General features: G+C 34.1%; 1 protein-coding gene across 1 annotated transcript in view; it reads left to right on the plus strand.

The window, feature by feature from the left end:
* Positions 1 to 234: 234 nt before the first annotated feature.
* Positions 235 to 18,879, plus strand: part of LOC129216145 (tyrosine-protein phosphatase non-receptor type 4-like) — a 150,534-nt gene continuing 131,889 nt past the window's right edge. Inside the window, 1 exon segment of the mRNA XM_054850305.1 lies at positions 235 to 249. The gene's annotated coding sequence lies outside the window, so the exon portion shown is untranslated.

Genomic DNA, 18,879 nt, shown 5'->3' on the forward strand with positions numbered 1-18,879 from the left:
CCCTCCTAAAAATGCCTGGGGGACACAATACATCAGGCTTTAAATTTAAAATCTGATTTTGTTGTAAAAATTAAACATGTCAGTGTTTTGTGTTAACAAGTTACAATGTAAACTACATATTCAACTGAAACATATCAAAAAAAAGAAAAAAATACTCTCTTTTATTTTTTATTTATACATTAACTTATTTTTGCAGGATACTAAGCCTTCAAGTGGATACTTGTAATGGTGTTCCTTATTTCTAATCAGGTATTTAGTTTTTATCCACTTATAGGTTGTATTTTTTACCTGTCAGAACTGTTTTTGCCTGTGGGAGTTAAAGCTAGATTTTATGAACTAATTACTGTCTGAAAATATATTAAATGAAAAAAAAAAGGTTTGATAGCTATCAACTCTCTTGATTTGTTTGGAAGAATCTCAAATTTTCATGCATTTTCTTTAACTTTCTACTGATATAAATGTCTCCCAAATTTTCATTTAAACAACAATACTGCCATGTGGTTGAGTGTAGTACCTGCAGAAGGGTATTTCTGAAGTATTTGAAAAATGGGTTTTGCATTCCATACTAACGAAGGGCGCATCCACGGAGGAAGCTGAGGTACTTAAACCCCTCCTATAGAAAGAAGGAATTCAGAAAAGACCATTACCCCTTTGACTAGACTAAAGAGATGGCTTAAAATTGCATTTTTTTAGCCCTCAGTTTTGGAAATTTTATAAAACGGTTGAAAACTACTTCTTTTTTTCAATTTCGAGAGAAGTAATTCTCTTGAAATACGACTGTTACAAAAATCCTTTTTCCACGACTCTTATCCACCTCTTTTCCTTGTTTAAAAAAATAATATTTGCTGCAGCTAGGTTTTTTCCTTAATTTCAGTATAATTAGATTGCAGCGTGTCTTTTAACATTTACAAATTTAAACTGATTTTGTAGTTCAAGATATGGAGAGAGAGAGAGAAAGCACTGGGAACAGGAAAGAGCACTTTTATTCTTCCCTTGAATTTTACATAGTTGGCATGTAATTAAAATAAAAGTAATGCAAACTTTAAAAAGGAAAAAAATCTACACAAATGTGGAAGGGGGAGGCTGTTGAAAATTCACTGATTTTGCCTCTCACTCTCACTTTACGTATCAGAGTTCCTTAAAAAATTATTTGCCCCTCCCAAAAAAACTTCTTGAGTAGATGACTGTTTAGCTTTGTCCTGTTACATTTGCTGGAGACTGGTTTTAAAAAAATAAAGACTTTGTTTTATAAAATTATCTGTAAGTTTAGCTTTGTTGCATCAAATTTTTCCGCAAACTGGCGAATTTGTTGCGTTTTATGTTTTGTCGAATCAAATGAAAAAAACTGTTAACTTATTGCAAGTTAGAACAAACTTCTCTTTACATAAAATATTTATAATTATAATTGATTTTCATTGTATTAATTTTTTTTAACCAATTTCTAGAAAATGTAACACAACAAAGCTAAACTCTCATCAACTCAGGAAGTTTTCCTCGGAAGGGCTAGAAATTTTATTAAGGAACTCTGATATGTGAATTGAGAGGCAAAAGAAGGAAGCTGAAGAGATAACTGAAGAAAACAGCCTTCACTGGATTGTAACAGTAGTAGAACAGTAAAAATAGGGGTCAGTCCCAAACAGGGCTGGCAAGTTTCTGCCGAGGCGGTTAAAACCACTGGTAGAAACCGGTTAAAACCGGCATGGCAAAAACCACTTTCTGCCACATTTGCGGCAGAAACTGGAAAAAACTCACAAAATGAAAAAAATAATTGAATTATTGACATGCAATAGGAAGTGCATGGAAAAAATAATTATTAACCAAAGCACAATTTAATTAAGATATTACCACAATTTAAAATCAAATGTTACATTGTTTGGACCCTGCAGTTGCTTCTTAGTAAAGGTGGTTTCTAAAATCGAAACAGTTTCTCAATCTAATATGTACAAATGAGAAACTTTAGAATATTCCTTCAACAGAAGAGCTAGCAGGCAATGCATGAAGGAACAAGCAATGTTCGTGAAACTTTCATAGATTGTATATATTTTTTTAACTGGTCCACCATGTAGTAACTGGGGTAGTGAGAGAAATTTAACTGGAAAAATAAGTTTCGAGAAATAGGGCCAATTTTTTTTTTGCAAAACTGTGACATTAGGTACAAAATCTATCTTAATATTGATTGACAAGTAAAATTCTGGCATTTTCTTCTTGAAGCATGTGATAATTTCGATCACAAATAATTTAGATGAAGCATATGAGTGAGCAAATTAAAGTCAGAAATGCCTTTTAATTTTGTATGTCGCTCCTCTTTCCTGAGCACCTATATGATTTTTCGTCCTTTGTCAGATTAATCCAAACATTACGAGCATCTGCAATTGAAAAGTTACCTTCTCAAACTAAATCAAGGGCATTAGCATAGGATTTTATTTTTTTAAATGATGAAATGAAGCTTAATTTTTTAGTTTACTTAAATGAATATCATTTAGCAATCACTTAAGTAATTAAAGATGCTTTTAAGTTTTTGCCAGTTTCTGCCGGTTTTTACCGGTTATAACCAGTTTCTGCCACTGGCACGGCAAAAACTAGTTTCTGCCGGCAGAAAGCCAACCCTGGTCCCAAACAATCCAATAAAAAAGAAAAAAGTTTAAACCAGTTGCAAATTGTTTATTACCTTCTCAATAAGAACAGGTAAAAAGTCCCTCCCTGTTGTGAGTCAAGTTTCAGTAATGAGGGGACATCTAAAAATTGCTATTTTGGGTATTTTTTCGAAATTTTTAGAGTGCATTTCAGGTGAGATTATTTTGTCATACTAAATTTAAAAGCATTAAATTAAAGCCGTTTGCCCTCCAAGAGGGATTACACAACCCACCAATGCTACAGAGCCCCCTTCTCCTTGTAAAAACGAAGCAGTACCCCCGAACCCCCCTCCATACATTTCAAATGGAAATATTATTTCATGCAACGTTAAAGTAAGAAATCAAGCATGTCCATCCTCCAAGAGCAATGGCGCACCCCCTCCCAAAGCTAAAAGCTACAGCACCCCCCCCCCAATAAAATAATACCCAATCCCCCCTTTCCATTTCAAGTAGAAGTATTATTTCATACAAATTTAAAATGCATTAAATCAGGGCTGTCCACCCCACCAGAACAGTGGCTCACTTCCCAAAATGAAATAATATACTTAAAGATCATCCCCCCACCTAAAAGCACATTTGAAAACGGTCAGAAAAATAACTCTGTTTTTTTTGCAGAATTTAAAATCAAAATTTTTAATGTGCTTTATATATACATTCATGCCTCAAATACGTCATTAGTTGAGATTAACTCTCCATCAGAACTGGAGGTTTCAAATGATTTCTCCCCTAAACTTGTAACGAAAAGTCTTTGTTATCAAGATCTTTTTTGGTATCTAGATCCTCGGCAAAATTGTTATTGTTGCAGCTATGTGTAACATAGTTTGTGCATATATTTGAGCACTTCAAACTACTTTCAGACTTTTCAAACATTCACTATATCATAGTGATCCCCTCAGAGCAAGCACTAGATATGAGGCACTGAGTTTCTGGAGCAGGAGGCTTAGTTGTTGTAATAGGACACAGATGATATTTCGGTGGTACTTTCTCCTTCTTTGTACCCATCAAAAATAACGCTAGCTTTTCCATATTTACAAATGAGAAATACATTGCATTGCTTGCATATTTCCTGCATATTCTATATATAAGTGCCTGCTATTCCCCTAGAAGTAAGAGGCAGAATCAAATAAAATTTGGTCCATATGTTGCCCGTAACAGGTACAGATGCTGATTCAATTTTGGTGTCAATAGCTCAAACGGGGGTTGAGGTATAGAACATTTTTTATTGTCAATTGTGACTGCTGTATCTCAAGAAATAATTAACAGAATCTAACAAAAATTTATCAAAAAGTAGCCCCTAAAGGGTATAAGAGCTGATTCTATTATGGTGTCAATAGCTGAAAAGGGGGGGTGGCGCAATCGAATGTTCTTTTTTTTCATTGTCAGTGCCATATCTCATGAAGTAATGTTACGTTCTGGATGAAATCCATTTGTAAACAGGCGTTGGTTCAATTTTGGCGCCAGTCGCTCCATGGGGGGGGGGGGGGGGGGCTGATTTTTTTTGTGTGAATAAAAATAGCTTTATAAATGCAACAATAAGAAAGATAAATCGTTACAGACTGTCGTCTGTGTATTTCGCGTGATTTTAACTGTTGGAAAATAAACAGAATATCACGATGATTTAAAATTTTTAACTGTTGCCATCTTGTGTTTGTCAACAAATAAATGTTTGTAATTATTTTAAGCAAGGCTTTTAAAATAATTTTCAATTTTCATACTTTGCTTTGCTTTTGAGATAAATTGGGAATTGGGATGGTCGTCAAGTTTTGGTGTGTGTAATTTTGTTTTTGTTGGGAATAATGCTTCCTCGTCAAGCATGGGGAGCAATCAGAATTATAAGAAAGATATAGAAGAAAGTTTCGTGATGGCCACAACCTACTAGTTTTGTTATGGTGGATGGATCTTTTGCTTCAGGAAATAACACTTTAACGATACAGGATTTCTTTCCTTATGAAACCAGATGCATCAAATATTGATGGAGGATCAGAGCATTACTCGTACTTCAAGTTTTTAGCAATTTGTTATTCCATCTTACTGTGCATACCATTCGGTGCGAAAGATGGTTTGGGTTGACACATCTTTACAGATAGTAAGTACTCTCGTAACAGAAGCTAGAGACTTAACTGAATACTTCATTTACAAAGAAATGCCCCTAAATGTTTTGCCTTCAATATCCTTTCATGTTATTTGCCCCAACGTTAAAGGCCTCATTACAACACACTGACCAGTATCAGCGAGCAATACCACTATCATTCTGAGTCAATAGCCATAGAGAGTGAAGAAACTCCTAGTGGCTTTAGAAATGGATTGTGATATCCAAACTGGAAGATAAAAGGGTGTAAATATTTAGCATTCTACTATTGTATTGCTCATTGCTGTCATCAAGACTGGTTCTATCATTGAATCACTACAGGTTCTGGACCACCAAAATTTGTCACTGCATTGGATCATTGGGTAGACTTATGAAACACCTTTATCAAATTATTTTATATCATAATGTACTCAAAAGTTTCAGTGTTGCAAGTATATGTGCACATAATTAGCATAATTTACATAACCGGCTGCTTAAAAGAGAGGCAGTCTGGTGTTTGCAAACGAGAACTCCTACCGACTTAGAGGGTGCAGAATTGCAGCATTGCCTGTCTTACTATTGGCGATACAGCAAAAGATTGGAGAAAAGTTGAAGTAAATTAATTAAAAAGGAGGAGGGAAACTTTCGTCAATTTGGACTTTTTTTTGAGCTGAACAGGGGATTTAGTTTTAAATATCACTCCAGTGCTCTGAACAGTTAAATAACTCCAATCAGAACTAAATTGGTTACTGAGCTCACTACATCATTGTGTGGCATTTTGTACTACGGATAAAATTTTCAATTAGTGAAATATTTTCCTGAACTTCATTGCAATCGTTGATTTTAGAATGCAAATTACAGCCCCCACTCAAGCGCAGAGTCAGATAAAAATATAAAGTATCTGCGCACGCAGCTCAAAGGTATCTGCAAGCTAATAATTGTTTATCACGTAAAAAATAAATTAAAAAAAAAATTAATAAATTGCAATTATATGCTTTGAGGTTACAAGGAACCAAATTTCATGCCAATTATGTGACCCTATAGATGCAAAGACCTAAGCAAAATTTTAAAACTAAGCTTCTTTAGCAGATATCTTTGTATTCGTAAGCTCACATATTTTTGGGAATTATATCTCCACTGCAGATCATACATTGGTTCTTTCTCTTCTTAAGCTGTCAAGTCAAGAAATCAATAGGGTACTCAAATTTCTGAGAACAAAAGGAAAAACTAGCAATTCGCTGCATCTTGGAAATGTTCTGTTGAGGGAGGGAACAAAAACAAGTGCAATAAATTTAGTAGCAAGAGTGTTATTCATGAAGATGAGAGATACCACTAGGAGCAAGTCCCCCATCTGCCTATTGGTCCCTTTATGGCCCAATGTACCCAAGGATTCCAAAACTATACCGGATTTTCCGGCCTAAGCGCTGTGGCGCATGCAAGAAAAAAAGTTTATAAACTGCCGATATGGCGAATACAGCAGGTGCGGTGCATATGATTTTTTTTTTTTTTTTTGACAGTTTACAACGTTGTACGTAAAATAAACTATTTTGAAAAGAAGGAAAATAAAAATGTTTGGAACTTTCTTCAAAATGATCGGAATTGTGTTCAAAATGTGTTTTGAATAAAAAATAACAAAATTTTCCCTTTGAATTTTTGGTAGCATTATCAAACATGCTTTTGATGAATTCACGATCGGTGTGTCCCGCCTTTTTTCGCACAGTTAAGCTTCTACTGTAATTTAAATCTTTAATTAACGGGAAGATAATATTAAATTATGCCAGAATGTGTTTTATTGCTTTAGTTTTTAGTTAAAAGATTGAGCTAAACAAGGAAAAATATCAAAATTTTCGAGTATAGATCGGGAAAATTTGTGGAATTTTTATTTCACGGTAAAGTCCGAATCTCTTGCTTTGAGCATCGTTGTTTGGACTAAAGTGCTGAAATTTAAGCGAGTTTATCCTGTAATTATTTAAAAGAAAGTTCGTATATTTTTTAAACATCCATAAAGGCGATCGTTTAAAGTTTTTTTCATGCGCAATGTCAAAATTTTCGGCAGCGATTCGAAATTCCGTGGTTGTCGGATTTAGGGTTGTAAGTTGTTGAGAAAATCCTTTTTTTTTTTTTTGAAATATTTAATCTGTTTAAATTGTGTTCCAGATATTTTCAAAAGAAAAAAAAAAAAAACTTTTCTTTCATTGTTTGTTAAACTTAAAGCGCGGCGCTTACGCCGCGCGGGTGCGGTGCAAACTTACAAAAATACGGCAAGTGCGAACTTGCTGACTAATAAGCTTTAAAGCCACTGGTGCTTTTGTAATGTTATATGAGTGCCCAAAAAAAGAGGAAAAAAAGAAATACTAAGCCACATGAAAAGAATTGCTCAGTTATCACCACTTGATGAATAGGAGAAAAGAAAGGAGGATTAATATTTTAGCAATTTTTTAACAGAAGGAAAAAAGGATAGGTGGGAAACGCGATTTACTCGATATTATGGCGAAATGCGCATGCCCGCAATGAATGTATCCGCACAGCACCAACTATTTTCTTACAGCAGCGAATGTATCTGCGTCCATCCATACTATCTAACTATGATTACTACGTTGTACATTAGCAATATTAATTTTAAACAAATTAGAAGTAAAGAAGGAGAACCTGAATGATTGTCGCGAGATGCACGTGCCCGCAACAAATGTATCCACACAGCAGCGAATATACTCATCTTACGCTCCTGCGTATATACTATCTATTAATAATTTTTACAAATTAATTAAATAATTGCACTATGAACAACACTAAATGCAAGGTAAAATTCAAGGGTGTCCTCTCTGAGGATTTAAATGTTAATAATGGTGTTCGACAGGGCGACTCATTGTCTTGCCTTCTTTTTAATATTGCTTTGGAAAAAGCTATTCGTGATTCAAATATCAACACTAGGGGCACCATCTTTTACAAATCAGTTCAGATCTTAGCCTATGCTGATGATATTGATATAGTTGCTAGGACTGTACCAGCCTTGAAAGAGGCTTTCTCATCTTTGGAGATAGCTGCTGGTCGAATGGGACTAAAAATATATGACTCTAAGACCAAGTATATGCCTGTTCAAAAAATTCCGCCAAATGACAGGAACACATGTTTAGAAATTGGTACTCATTCATTTGAAATCGTTAGCAGTTTTACGTACCTTGGGTCCTGTGTTAACAACAAAAATGACACAATCTCAGAAATACAGAACCGAATAACGTTGGCAAACAAGGCCTTTTTTGGACTACGCCCCATCTTCAGATCGTCTTTGATTTCAAGAAAAACAAAGATCTTGGTTTATTAGACTCTTATTAGGCCAGTTCTAAGTTATGCTTCTGAAACATGGCCTTTGACTAAAACCGGAGAGCACAAGATATTAATTTTTGAGAGAAAGGTTTTAAGAAGCATTTTTGGAGACATCAATGAGAACGGTGTCTGGAGACGACGATTCAATTTTGAAATTTACAGATTGTTTAGAGAACCTGACATAATAAAATGCATAAAAATTAGGAGAATGAACTGGGCGGCCCATGTCTCTCGAATGAACGAAGAAAACCCAGTAAAAAAAGTTTTTGCTGCAAAACCTGCGACAACTCGAGGAAGGGGACGACCAAAAATGAGATGGTTGGATTCTGTTGAATCTGACTTCGATATTCTCAAAGTTAAAAATTGGAAAACCCAGGCAAAAAGTAGGACGTCTTGGAAGATTCTCCAAAGGAAGGCCCTGGCCCACCCTGGGCTGTCGAGCCAACTATGATGATGATGATGATGAATTAAATAATATCAGTTTAAAGTAAATTAGAAGTGAAGAGTAAGAACTTGAACGATTATCGCAACATGCACATGCCCGCAACGAATGTATCCACCTTACGCGCTTACGTATATACTATCAATTTATAACTTTTACAAATTAATTAAATAATATCAGTTTAAAGCAAATTAGAAGTAAGAATTTGAACAATAGGGAAGTATTCGATTTTCTAATTTCATTTTTATATGATAGAGTAACATACATGAATATCATCTGCGAAAAAATTTTTACGATACGACTAATACTTTTTTTTTTAAATAATTTTTTAACGTTCACGCGCGAGTGACGTCATTTGCTTGTTAACGAAATCAGTCCTTTGACTGACGTCACTGCCGCGCTGCGAGGCGGTGGGGTTGGCTAGGACAAAGAAGTGCTTGGCGATCTTTGGGGGAAAGCGCGGGAAAACAAGAGCCTTCTAACAGCAGCCAGCAGCGCCCATAAAAGCAGGGCTGCGGAGTCGGAAGGAAAATGGCCGACTCCGACTCCGGACTTTTTAAATTTTTTTTATTGTATTTTTTTCAACTCTGTCTCTCCCTTCAGGGGAAGGGGGCCTTTAAACAGAGATTGAAATATTAATTCCTTTTTATGAAAATTTCGCATTTTGTTTTTTATTGTAAACCCAAGACGCATACAACATTAGAAATTCAATTTAAAAATCAAATTTTCCAATAGTTACGAGTTAAAAAGTGAGATGACATAAAAATCCCTTTTAAAAAAATTGAAAAGGATTGCCTGTAATTTGCCCCCCCCCCCCTTTAATGTCTAACAAATAGATATTAACCAAATCGTGTTCTTTCAATTTTTAAAAGCTGTTACTTGAGAGAGAAAAAAGCTTTTTTTCTAAATCCAAGTTCTTGAGAGGGGGTTTGATGGCACCCAAAGTAAATTTCAGAGTTTATAAAAAATATAAATATTTTAATTTTGAAAATTTTCGTGAATATATTTTAAATTATATTTTATCAATAAAATTTCAACGAAAATAGGGCTCATATACATCAGGAGCTTATTTTACACAAAATGCGGCGGTATACAAATTTTTACGAATAGCTTTTACTATACCTATATTTCTTCTTCGCTAAATTTTTTATTTAAATTTTATTGGCTGCTTTAGAATTAACCTTAATATGAAGATTTTAAGATTAACTGCAATTATTGAGTGTTGTAATCAAGAAATTATTTACACTTATTTTGTTCTATACTTTTTAGTGAGAACCAAATTTATAGAAATAGTCTTATCAAAGAAAAAAAACATTAAATTATTTCATCAGATCTTTTGGATTCGTGCTTTCGCTGCAGAACTTCTTTGAATTTGCCGATCACTCTTAAAAGTTTCAACCTTAGCTACGGGCTTTGATTTACTAATTTGTTACGTTTCCTTACTACTTTATATGAGATCGAACAAAACTATATATATATATTGTATATATATATATATATTTTTTTTTGTCGTGTCCATGGACAATTAAATGGCTCCGTGTGTCTTTAAGACTGCGTCCGCTAGCTGCAACGCATCTGTGCTGTAGAGAACCTCTCGAAGTTCTGAAGCCAGTGGCACCATACCCAGCTGCAGAACATGTGGGATAAGGGCCGGGCACTCAAGAATGTGATCCGGAGTCAGTTGGGCATCGGTGCAGTTCTTGCAGGGAATATAAGTTCTCGTTTTGTCGGGAAGAATTTTTATCCCTTTATAGTGGCTTGTTCTTAATCTTGCAATTGTAGATGTTAGGATTCTGGGGCAATCAAAGTCGGTGATGAGGGGCTTCTTAAAGGTATGTGGCAGAAGTCTATGTTTTGCGACAGCATTTGAGTCTGCTACCGTGATGGTGGTGCAAGGTTTGCCAATGTTTCTGCCTTCTTTTGCTAGGGAATCCGCACACTCATTCCCTTCAATATTCACGTGTGCCGGTATCCATTGCAGCATGCAGGATTTTCCGTTGCCGTGCAAGTCTTCGAGTAGGGCATTTATGGCAGAGGTGATGTTGGTTGCTCCGTTTTTGATTGCTTCTAAGGCCGCTTTTGAGTCAGAGAAGATTGCCAATCCATCAGTTGGGACTGAGATCTCTTGATTGGTCATGTAAAAAGTGAGTGCCTCCTTAATCGCAAGAAGTTCGCTGGTAAAGTTAGAAGCAATTATGCCTGTGTTGATATTATGTGTATATTTATCTCTATTTGGAAGGAGGAAGAGAATGCCAGCACTTCCTTTGTTGAGGGATATGTCAGATGAGCCGTCCGTATAGACAGTCACAAAGTTACCCTGGGAGAACTTTTCAATCGTCTCAAGGCCTTTTTGTCTGAGTGTTTGTGGGTCTTCTTTTTTCGAGCATGGCTGTAGGAGGTTCAAATTAATCTTTGTTTCCTTTGGTGGCTTTCTGGGAAAAAGAGGCTCTTACACAAAGTTCAAGGTGGAATGCTCTAACTTTATTTGGCTCCTGATGTCTCCATCAAGTTAGAGCGTTGATGATCTTTTAAGCCTTTTCCTGTCTTTCCATTCGTTGAACACTCTGGTGGAGATATGGTCTTTATTGTAGCAATGTAGTTTGTTGGTGAACTTAATGGTGGTAAGATTGCGCCTACACTCCAGAGGAGGCAGACCACATTCCTGTTCAGCTTTTTCGTTATTAGTGGAAGAGACTGAGCTAATAATAATTTTTGATGCTCGGTGTTGTATTGAATCTAATTTAAGTTTGGAAGTGGCGGATGCCGGACACCAGATTGGGGCAGCATATTCAAGTTCTGGTCTAATAATAGAGCAATAAGCACTTTTTAGGGTTTTAGGTCTTGATCCCCATGTAGTTTCGCAGAGTTTTCTAAGTATGTTTAATTTTTCAAGCGCTTTGTTAGAAGTTTGTTCAATGTGCTTTGAAAAGCGAAGCTCAGGGTCTAAGGTTACACCGAGATAGGTAGGGAAGAAAACCCTTTCGATGTTGGAGTCTTCAATTTTAATATTTGCATTAAAAGTGCCTCTATGTCGTCTGTCAGTAGAGAAAATGCAAAAGTTTGTCTTATCAGCATTTATGGTCAACTTGAGCTCTTTTGCCCATGCGGCAATGCCCCTCAGAGATTTGTTCAGAGCCTCCTCTGATGCTGCAATGTCTGCGTGAGTATGCCATAGAGCGACATCGTCTGCGTAGCATGTGATTTTCGTGTCTGGATGAATGTGAGGGTGAATGGTGTTCATATATGTAAGAAAAAGAAGATGACTGAGAACTGAACCCTGAGGTACTCCAGCCCACAGTCTACGTGACTCAGATAGCACACCATTGAACTTAACAGAGAATCTCCTGCCTCTAAGAAAGTCATTAATCCAGAGGAGTGCATTTCCCTTGATTCCAGAACTGTGGATAATGTCTACCAGTTTTTGACGCCAAACTCGGTCAAAAGCTGAAGAGAGGTCTAAAAACACTGCGACAGTTTTTAAATGAGGCTTTTCTTGGAAACCATTGATTATTGTTTGACTCAGGTAGAACAACTGGTCCACAGTGCTAAGATTGGCACGATAGGCTGTTTGATAGAAATGAAGAATGTTGTGCTCCGTGCTCCGTGAGATACTTCATAAGACGGCAGTGGATTACACGCTCCATAAGCTTACAGAGAATGCATGTCAGGGATATAGGTCTATAAACCTTGCAATTGGAAGCATCCTTTCCCGCCTTGAGGATAGGTATGATGATAGAGCTCTTCCAAATCTTGGGCAATTTGCCACTGCGCCAGGAGATGTTAAAAATGTTGAGTAAGTACCTTTTGGCAATTTAAAAAAACTATATATTTCTATTTTTATATGAAAGTGATTACTTGAAAATGTTAGGCAACAAAACCGTTCGCTGACAGTTGCTATTAGTTAAGTTAAAAAGCAAGCAAACTAGAGGACGGCTACAGAAAGTTCGGAAAGCACTCAAGTTGGCTGATTGCCATAATGGCAGTTATTTTCTCATTAGTATCTTCTTACACACGTAACCGAACCAATTGGTAGTCAATTTTTAAAAAATGCAAGGAGAGTTAATAAAAAGGAAAGAAAAAAAGAAGCCCGGAGTCGGAGTCGGCATGTGTTCTAACGACTCCGACTCCGACTCCTTTACCCCAAAATCAGTCCGACTCAGTCTCCGACTCCACAGCCCTGCATAAAAGGCTAGTGAAAATCCTTTGCTGTCTGTAGGGTTTAATGCATTCTGCGATTGTTTTTAATTTGATTTTCTTTGTCATGGCTAGTAGAATCAATTACAAGTATTGCTTCGTTCCTGGATGCGTATCTACATCTAAAAAAACTCCTCACAGGCGATTTGTTATTGTTCCGTCCCAGCAGGATCTTCGAAAGAAGTGTTTTCAAGTGTGTTTATTAATTAAAATTTGAAAATGAAAATTTGCACTGCATTTTAATTAAAAACTATGTCAAGTGAGAAATACAGTTTAAAATATATGTTCACAACTGTTCATAAATAAATGTTTAATAAGCATGTGAGATATTTTTTAAAAAATGCAAGTAAACAAAGGAATTTAAACCCTGCACAATACACTTAAATAGAAAGTAATAGATGCATTACTATTACCATTTTAATAACAATGCAAAAACTATTAATACTTTCTTTTTAACATTCAAACTATCTTCAAATTTTAACTATTGCAAATTGATAATTTAAAAATACATTTTCAGTTTATCACCAGAAGCGTTTCTATATATACAAGACCTTTCTCACATGCAAAAAGGTACTTATTTTATGAAATGAACACCATTTTCAAATTTATTATTTTTATCAAAAGAGCAAAAAAATATATTTTTCCTTTTTTTGCTAAGTTGCACAAAAACTCAAGGATAATAAACATGTATTAATGGATTTAAAACAATTTTCCACAAAAAAAAAAGCAGATCAACTTTTATCGCCAACAAAGCGAAAAATTTTCATGCAAAAACTGCTCTAAAACTTAGTACTGGAATCACTTGCAGTAGGGTTGTTACAAAATGCGCGCCTCATTAAAAGCCGCCAAGTAAGAACTGGAATAGCGCTCTTACATTGTAATTTATATATTCAGATAAAAAAACCATCGACACATAAATGGAAATGATCAATCTTGATAAGGGAAACTGATGCGAATAATATGAACTGCAAACATAGACGGATATGTACGTACAATTTTAAAGAATAACAATGGTGAAACTTTGTTGTTTCACTCACCGTACTTCTAGGACATTAAATCTCTCGTCCTTTCGAAAAATGTCAAACACCATGAATGACTTTACTTGAGGAAGGTTATTGGATTGACCTTTCGTGAATCCTAGCTCCATGATGGAAAAAATGCTGGTTAAAGGCTTTAAAAAGGCTGAAAAAGACAGTGCTATTCACCTCCTGGTAGGCGCAACACGGCATGGAAATGGAGATCTGATCGGAACAGGGAAATGACGTCAGCTACTGACGTTTTAGGCCACACCTCTTTTTTGCGCATCGCTCTTTAAAAAAATCATAAAAAATCAATCGTTGGTTTTAAAAATCCGGCCATAGTGAGTTTTTGTGTTTTGTAAGCCTGTCAACAATGTGCAATAGTTAAAATTGGAATGTTTGATAGGTTGATACTTCCTTATTATCGTGAGATGCGCGCGCCAGCAGCGAATGTATCCGCACAGCTGCGGATACATCCACCGGACGCGCGGGTGTATATACTATCTGGTAATAATTTTTACAATCTAAATAAATAATATCACTATCAATTTAAAACGATTTTAGAAGTAAAGAGTATGAACTTTTACTATTATCGAACTACGTGTAACTCTGCGGTGATGTATCCGCACGTCAGCGGATGTATCCGCGCACGACGTGCGTCTACATTATCTAGCTCTGCTCAAGCGATGGCGCACCCCTCAAGTGTTATGCAGGGTTGTTTGGATTAAACCAAGTGGTTTTTTAAAAAGAAATCTTGTGGGTTTTTTCAAAAATTTTTTTTTTTTCAAAATTTTCATTTCCCCCCCCCCCAAATGTTTTCATAAATTTTATGTATTATTGCAAACAGTAAAATCTAATTAATGCAAAGTAACTAGAAAAGCTTTATAAATATATTACAGATTTAATACATTTAGAAGGTTTTTAAAATAATGCAAGTTTGCTAAATATTTTTTTATTTTTTATTTATTTTATTTTATTTTATTTTATTTTTATTTATTTTTTTTTTTTTTTTTTTTTGTTCTTTTTTAAATCTATGCAGCTTTTCTATCAAGTACATAAATATACAGGGCAGACCAACGAAATTTTTCTAAAATTACATGAAAAAAAATCGAATTTTTTAATTATCATCAAAATAGTCCAAAAAGGCATATTTCAACCAAAACTTCATACACTACCTAATTTGCTTCATTTCTTTAGATTTATCGAGATAGATTATGCATCATTGAAGCGATGCATAGAGTAAAAATATCTTAAAACTAGAATATATAAATGACAAGAGAAAAAAAAAATAACTAAAGAAGTTCAAGAACACTTGGAGTAGGCATAATATTGCGCTTATACCTGCACACTTTTTGCATCTCCGATAGACGATGCAGTCAGAGCAAGAAAAGAAAATATATAAAATTATGAAAACAGAAAATATTCATGAAACTCTGTGCTCTTATTTTTAAAAAAATATTAATAATAATGCTTAATTTCACCTTTTAAAAAACTTTTTTGATCCCAATATAATAAAAGAAGTCTCATGTATGAATGGTGAAAGAATTAATAAACATTAATTTTTATGAGTCTTCATCATTAAAATATGTTAAAAGAGTATTTTCACTTAACTTTGTTTTAATTAATAAGATATTTCTTAAATTTTCTTAAAACTTACTTGTCCTGTTTCTATAATTGTTGTCACTGAAATGCATGTGTGTGTGTGGTGTGTGATTTGTGACCTTATTTTTTAAATCTTTAAGCGAAATATGCGTTGATCTTTTGATTTTTAAAGTTGTATAATGTACTCAGCAGGGTTCGAAAATATGATATTTTCGAAAATATTGATATCTGATATTTTGATATATATTCGATGTTTTCAATCAGCACAAACTACAGTCTTTAAAATAGCAAAAATGAATCTTTATCACTCTTTATTTTATTGTATTGTTTTTGCAATGTGTAAACTCGAAAGTAATGTTTCTTTCATTATTTATATCTAATATTTTATTTTACATTTTTATCTATTTTAATAGAGTTGATTTGGTATTAGCTGTTTTACTCACTTTTCCTTGAACTTATACTCTTTTCTATTAGTCTATTTAGAATTCAATTTGGAATAAAAATGTAATCGCCAAATTTCTACTACATGTTTTCTAATAAAAATGAACTTTTGAAGTTAGTGAAGAAAGCACTGTGAGCCTAGTTCAAATGTGAATTTTTCATATGAGATGCATTGAGCCATTGTCTGTAAGGATCAGGCAGGTTGTGATTGTTGACATTTTTAATTTTCTTTATTTTTGCAAATGTTGTTCCTTATCATGAATGTAATGTTTGTGCAAAATATGAGCTTTGTCTGCCTTACCGTTTTTGGGAAATTAAATTTTTTAATTTAGGGGGCGTGGCACATTTTTGCGTGTTTTTCGAATTTGCAGATTTTAAAGTTCTTGTTGCTTTAAACGCTCCTATAATAACTTGGATTTTTAAATTCTATACTATTATACGGTCTTCTTAGATACTATTACAGCTGTCAAATCGGTGTCAGTACGAGGGCGACGGTCACAAACTCCGTTTAAAAATGACCGAAAATGATTTTTTTTACTACATTCAATGCCAATTTTCTCAAAGCACCTTCATGATGACACCAACGTTTTTACATAAATTCCTAGCTACACTTATAGACACCAAAAATATGTAATAAAATTGGTGTCACCATAAGGGCGCCAGAAGATATTGGAACTTTTATGTGATAAATTTCACAAAAATGCAAATGTTTAAAATCTAACTACTACTCTCGCCCTCATAGCAGAGATCTGAAACTAATTAAGTTTGATAACCAACATGTTCGTCTAACATATGAACTAAAAAAATCGGTGTCACTCCGATTACTTTCGGAAATATAATCATTCGAAATTAGTATGTTATGGAGTTATTTAAAAAAAGACTTTTCTAATTCGAATGACTTTTTGCGCGGTTTGTTTGAAACTTTAATATAAAATTACAGTAATGACACCTAAAATAATATGTTTCTAATGCTTTTTATAAAAAAAGCTTTATAAAAAGCATTAGAAATACAGTAAATCGATATAGGTACAGATGGACGTATTGTGTAATGTGCATTATAGGCTAAAATAGTCATACTAATATTCATATTTTTTCAACCATACTAATTTTTTATGTTATTTATATTAAAAATGCAACTATTTATAACATAATGTCAGAATTGGTTATGAACATAATGTATTATATAGCGAGCATTCAGAATCTGAAACATAATTTGAGGATGACGTAGACTAAAACAAAGAAAACATAAAAAATCAAATTACCTAGTTTCAGAAAGACGGTCATCTCTTATTGATATCTGGTAATTTTGTAGCACTAAAGCTTGGGAAAACATGGTATCCCGGAGAATTAGTAGGAAAACATGGTATCCCGGAGAACTAGTAAAAGTTGACCATTTGCCAATCTGAATACAACTAGTCCCTCATAGCAGAGATCTGAAACTAATTAAGCTTGATAACCAACATGTTTGTCTAACATTTGAACTAATAAAATTAGTGTCACTTCTACTACTTTTGGAAACATAATCATTCGAAGTTAGTATGTTTGGTGCATTTTTTCATTTATTATTATTATTATTTTTAATTTATTTATTTGTTTATTTATGTATTTTGTTAATTTAATCTTATATCATCCAGATAGTGTTGACCATATTTATTTTTAACTAGCAAAAATACCCGGTGTTGCCTGGGTCAGTAATAATTATTAGAAAAAATCGTTACTTGCTTTTGTTTTCTGTTTTAAGTGAAAGAATTTAAAACACATCTTTTTAACGTGATTAAAAATCGAGTTTCTTCTTCACCCATAAAACTAAAATAGCAATAAGTATAAAGAACAAAGTAGTATTGATTTAGAAACGAAAGCACTATATTTAAGCATATACAAATTTAAAAAACATGAAATTAATCTTCTCATGTTTAAAAAGATTAATCTGTTGATACTTTTTTTTTTAACATAGAGTCTAAAACCTTCTCTGTATGGCTAATGAAGTACGAAGTGATTAAAAAAAAGTAGCTGCGCTCGTAATCCCCTTATACTTGCTTAAGTTATTTCGGGAAATTTCAATTATTGTGGCTCTTGGTGCGATTTTACCGAATTTGTGAAAGTCGTTTCGGGGTACCTTCGATGATGCTCCCCCATTCTTTCCTTACTTTGTAAAACGATATGATATTAATTTTCGTTACAGAGACATCGTCGTCAGATGCTGAGATATTTTTGGTCACCATAAAATTGCGCTAAACAGTTTCATCCGAAATGTTACCAAAATAAGTAATACATTTTGGTGATTGTTTGAAATTGTGCAAAAAGGAAAATTAATGGAAGTTTTTGCTGTTTATGGATTTGCCTAATTTAGTTGCTGGATTATTTAACACAGTAAAAAAAGTCTTTTGAAAATTCTTTGATTGGCGATATTTTGTTTACATGGTGAAAGCTGAGAAACATTATGACGTAGTCTTCGGCTTCAAAAACAGCAACGTTGAAAAAACTGCCAAATGCATCAGCTACGGAAATCTTTCTGCAAAAATTTTGGCGATCTGCTGGTTGTTTGGATAATGAGTAAGTGTTCAATCAGCATAAATAATAATAAAAACCATTAATTACATTAAAGTTCCGTTTAAATGGAAAATCATCAGCCAAATCATGTATTATTTGCCAATCTTGTGCAAAAATCTTACTTCAAGATTTGACTTGAGAAAAGCCTTGAAAATCACGAAAAGCAAAGAAAGTCAACAATACAACAATTGTCGCTATCGACAGGGAGTTGAGATGATACACTAAATACTGTATTGAGTTGAGGAAAGCCTTCGAACATGGATCTAAAAAACTCATAACTCGTTTTTTATTCTACTTAGAAATTTCGAACAGGTGCCATCTTCAGCAGAAAAATCAGAGCTTTCGATGGACATATAATGCAAATATGTGCAAGTATTTTTTCATCCCAAAAGGGGTTTTGCCCCCATAACGGGACGAAAACTACCCTATGTGTTATTCTGATGCATAAGCTATATTATTGTAAAGTTTCATCAAAATCCGTTCAGTAGTTTTTGCGTGAAAGAGTAACAAACATCCATACATCCATACAGACAAACTTTCGCATATATAATATTAGTAAGATTTATTACAAAGAAGCAACATTTAACATAAACAGCTTTGGGCAGT

This window comes from Uloborus diversus, chromosome 1 (assembly GCF_026930045.1).
Source record: "Uloborus diversus isolate 005 chromosome 1, Udiv.v.3.1, whole genome shotgun sequence".
In the NCBI taxonomy this organism is placed as follows: Eukaryota; Metazoa; Arthropoda; class Arachnida; order Araneae; family Uloboridae; genus Uloborus; species Uloborus diversus.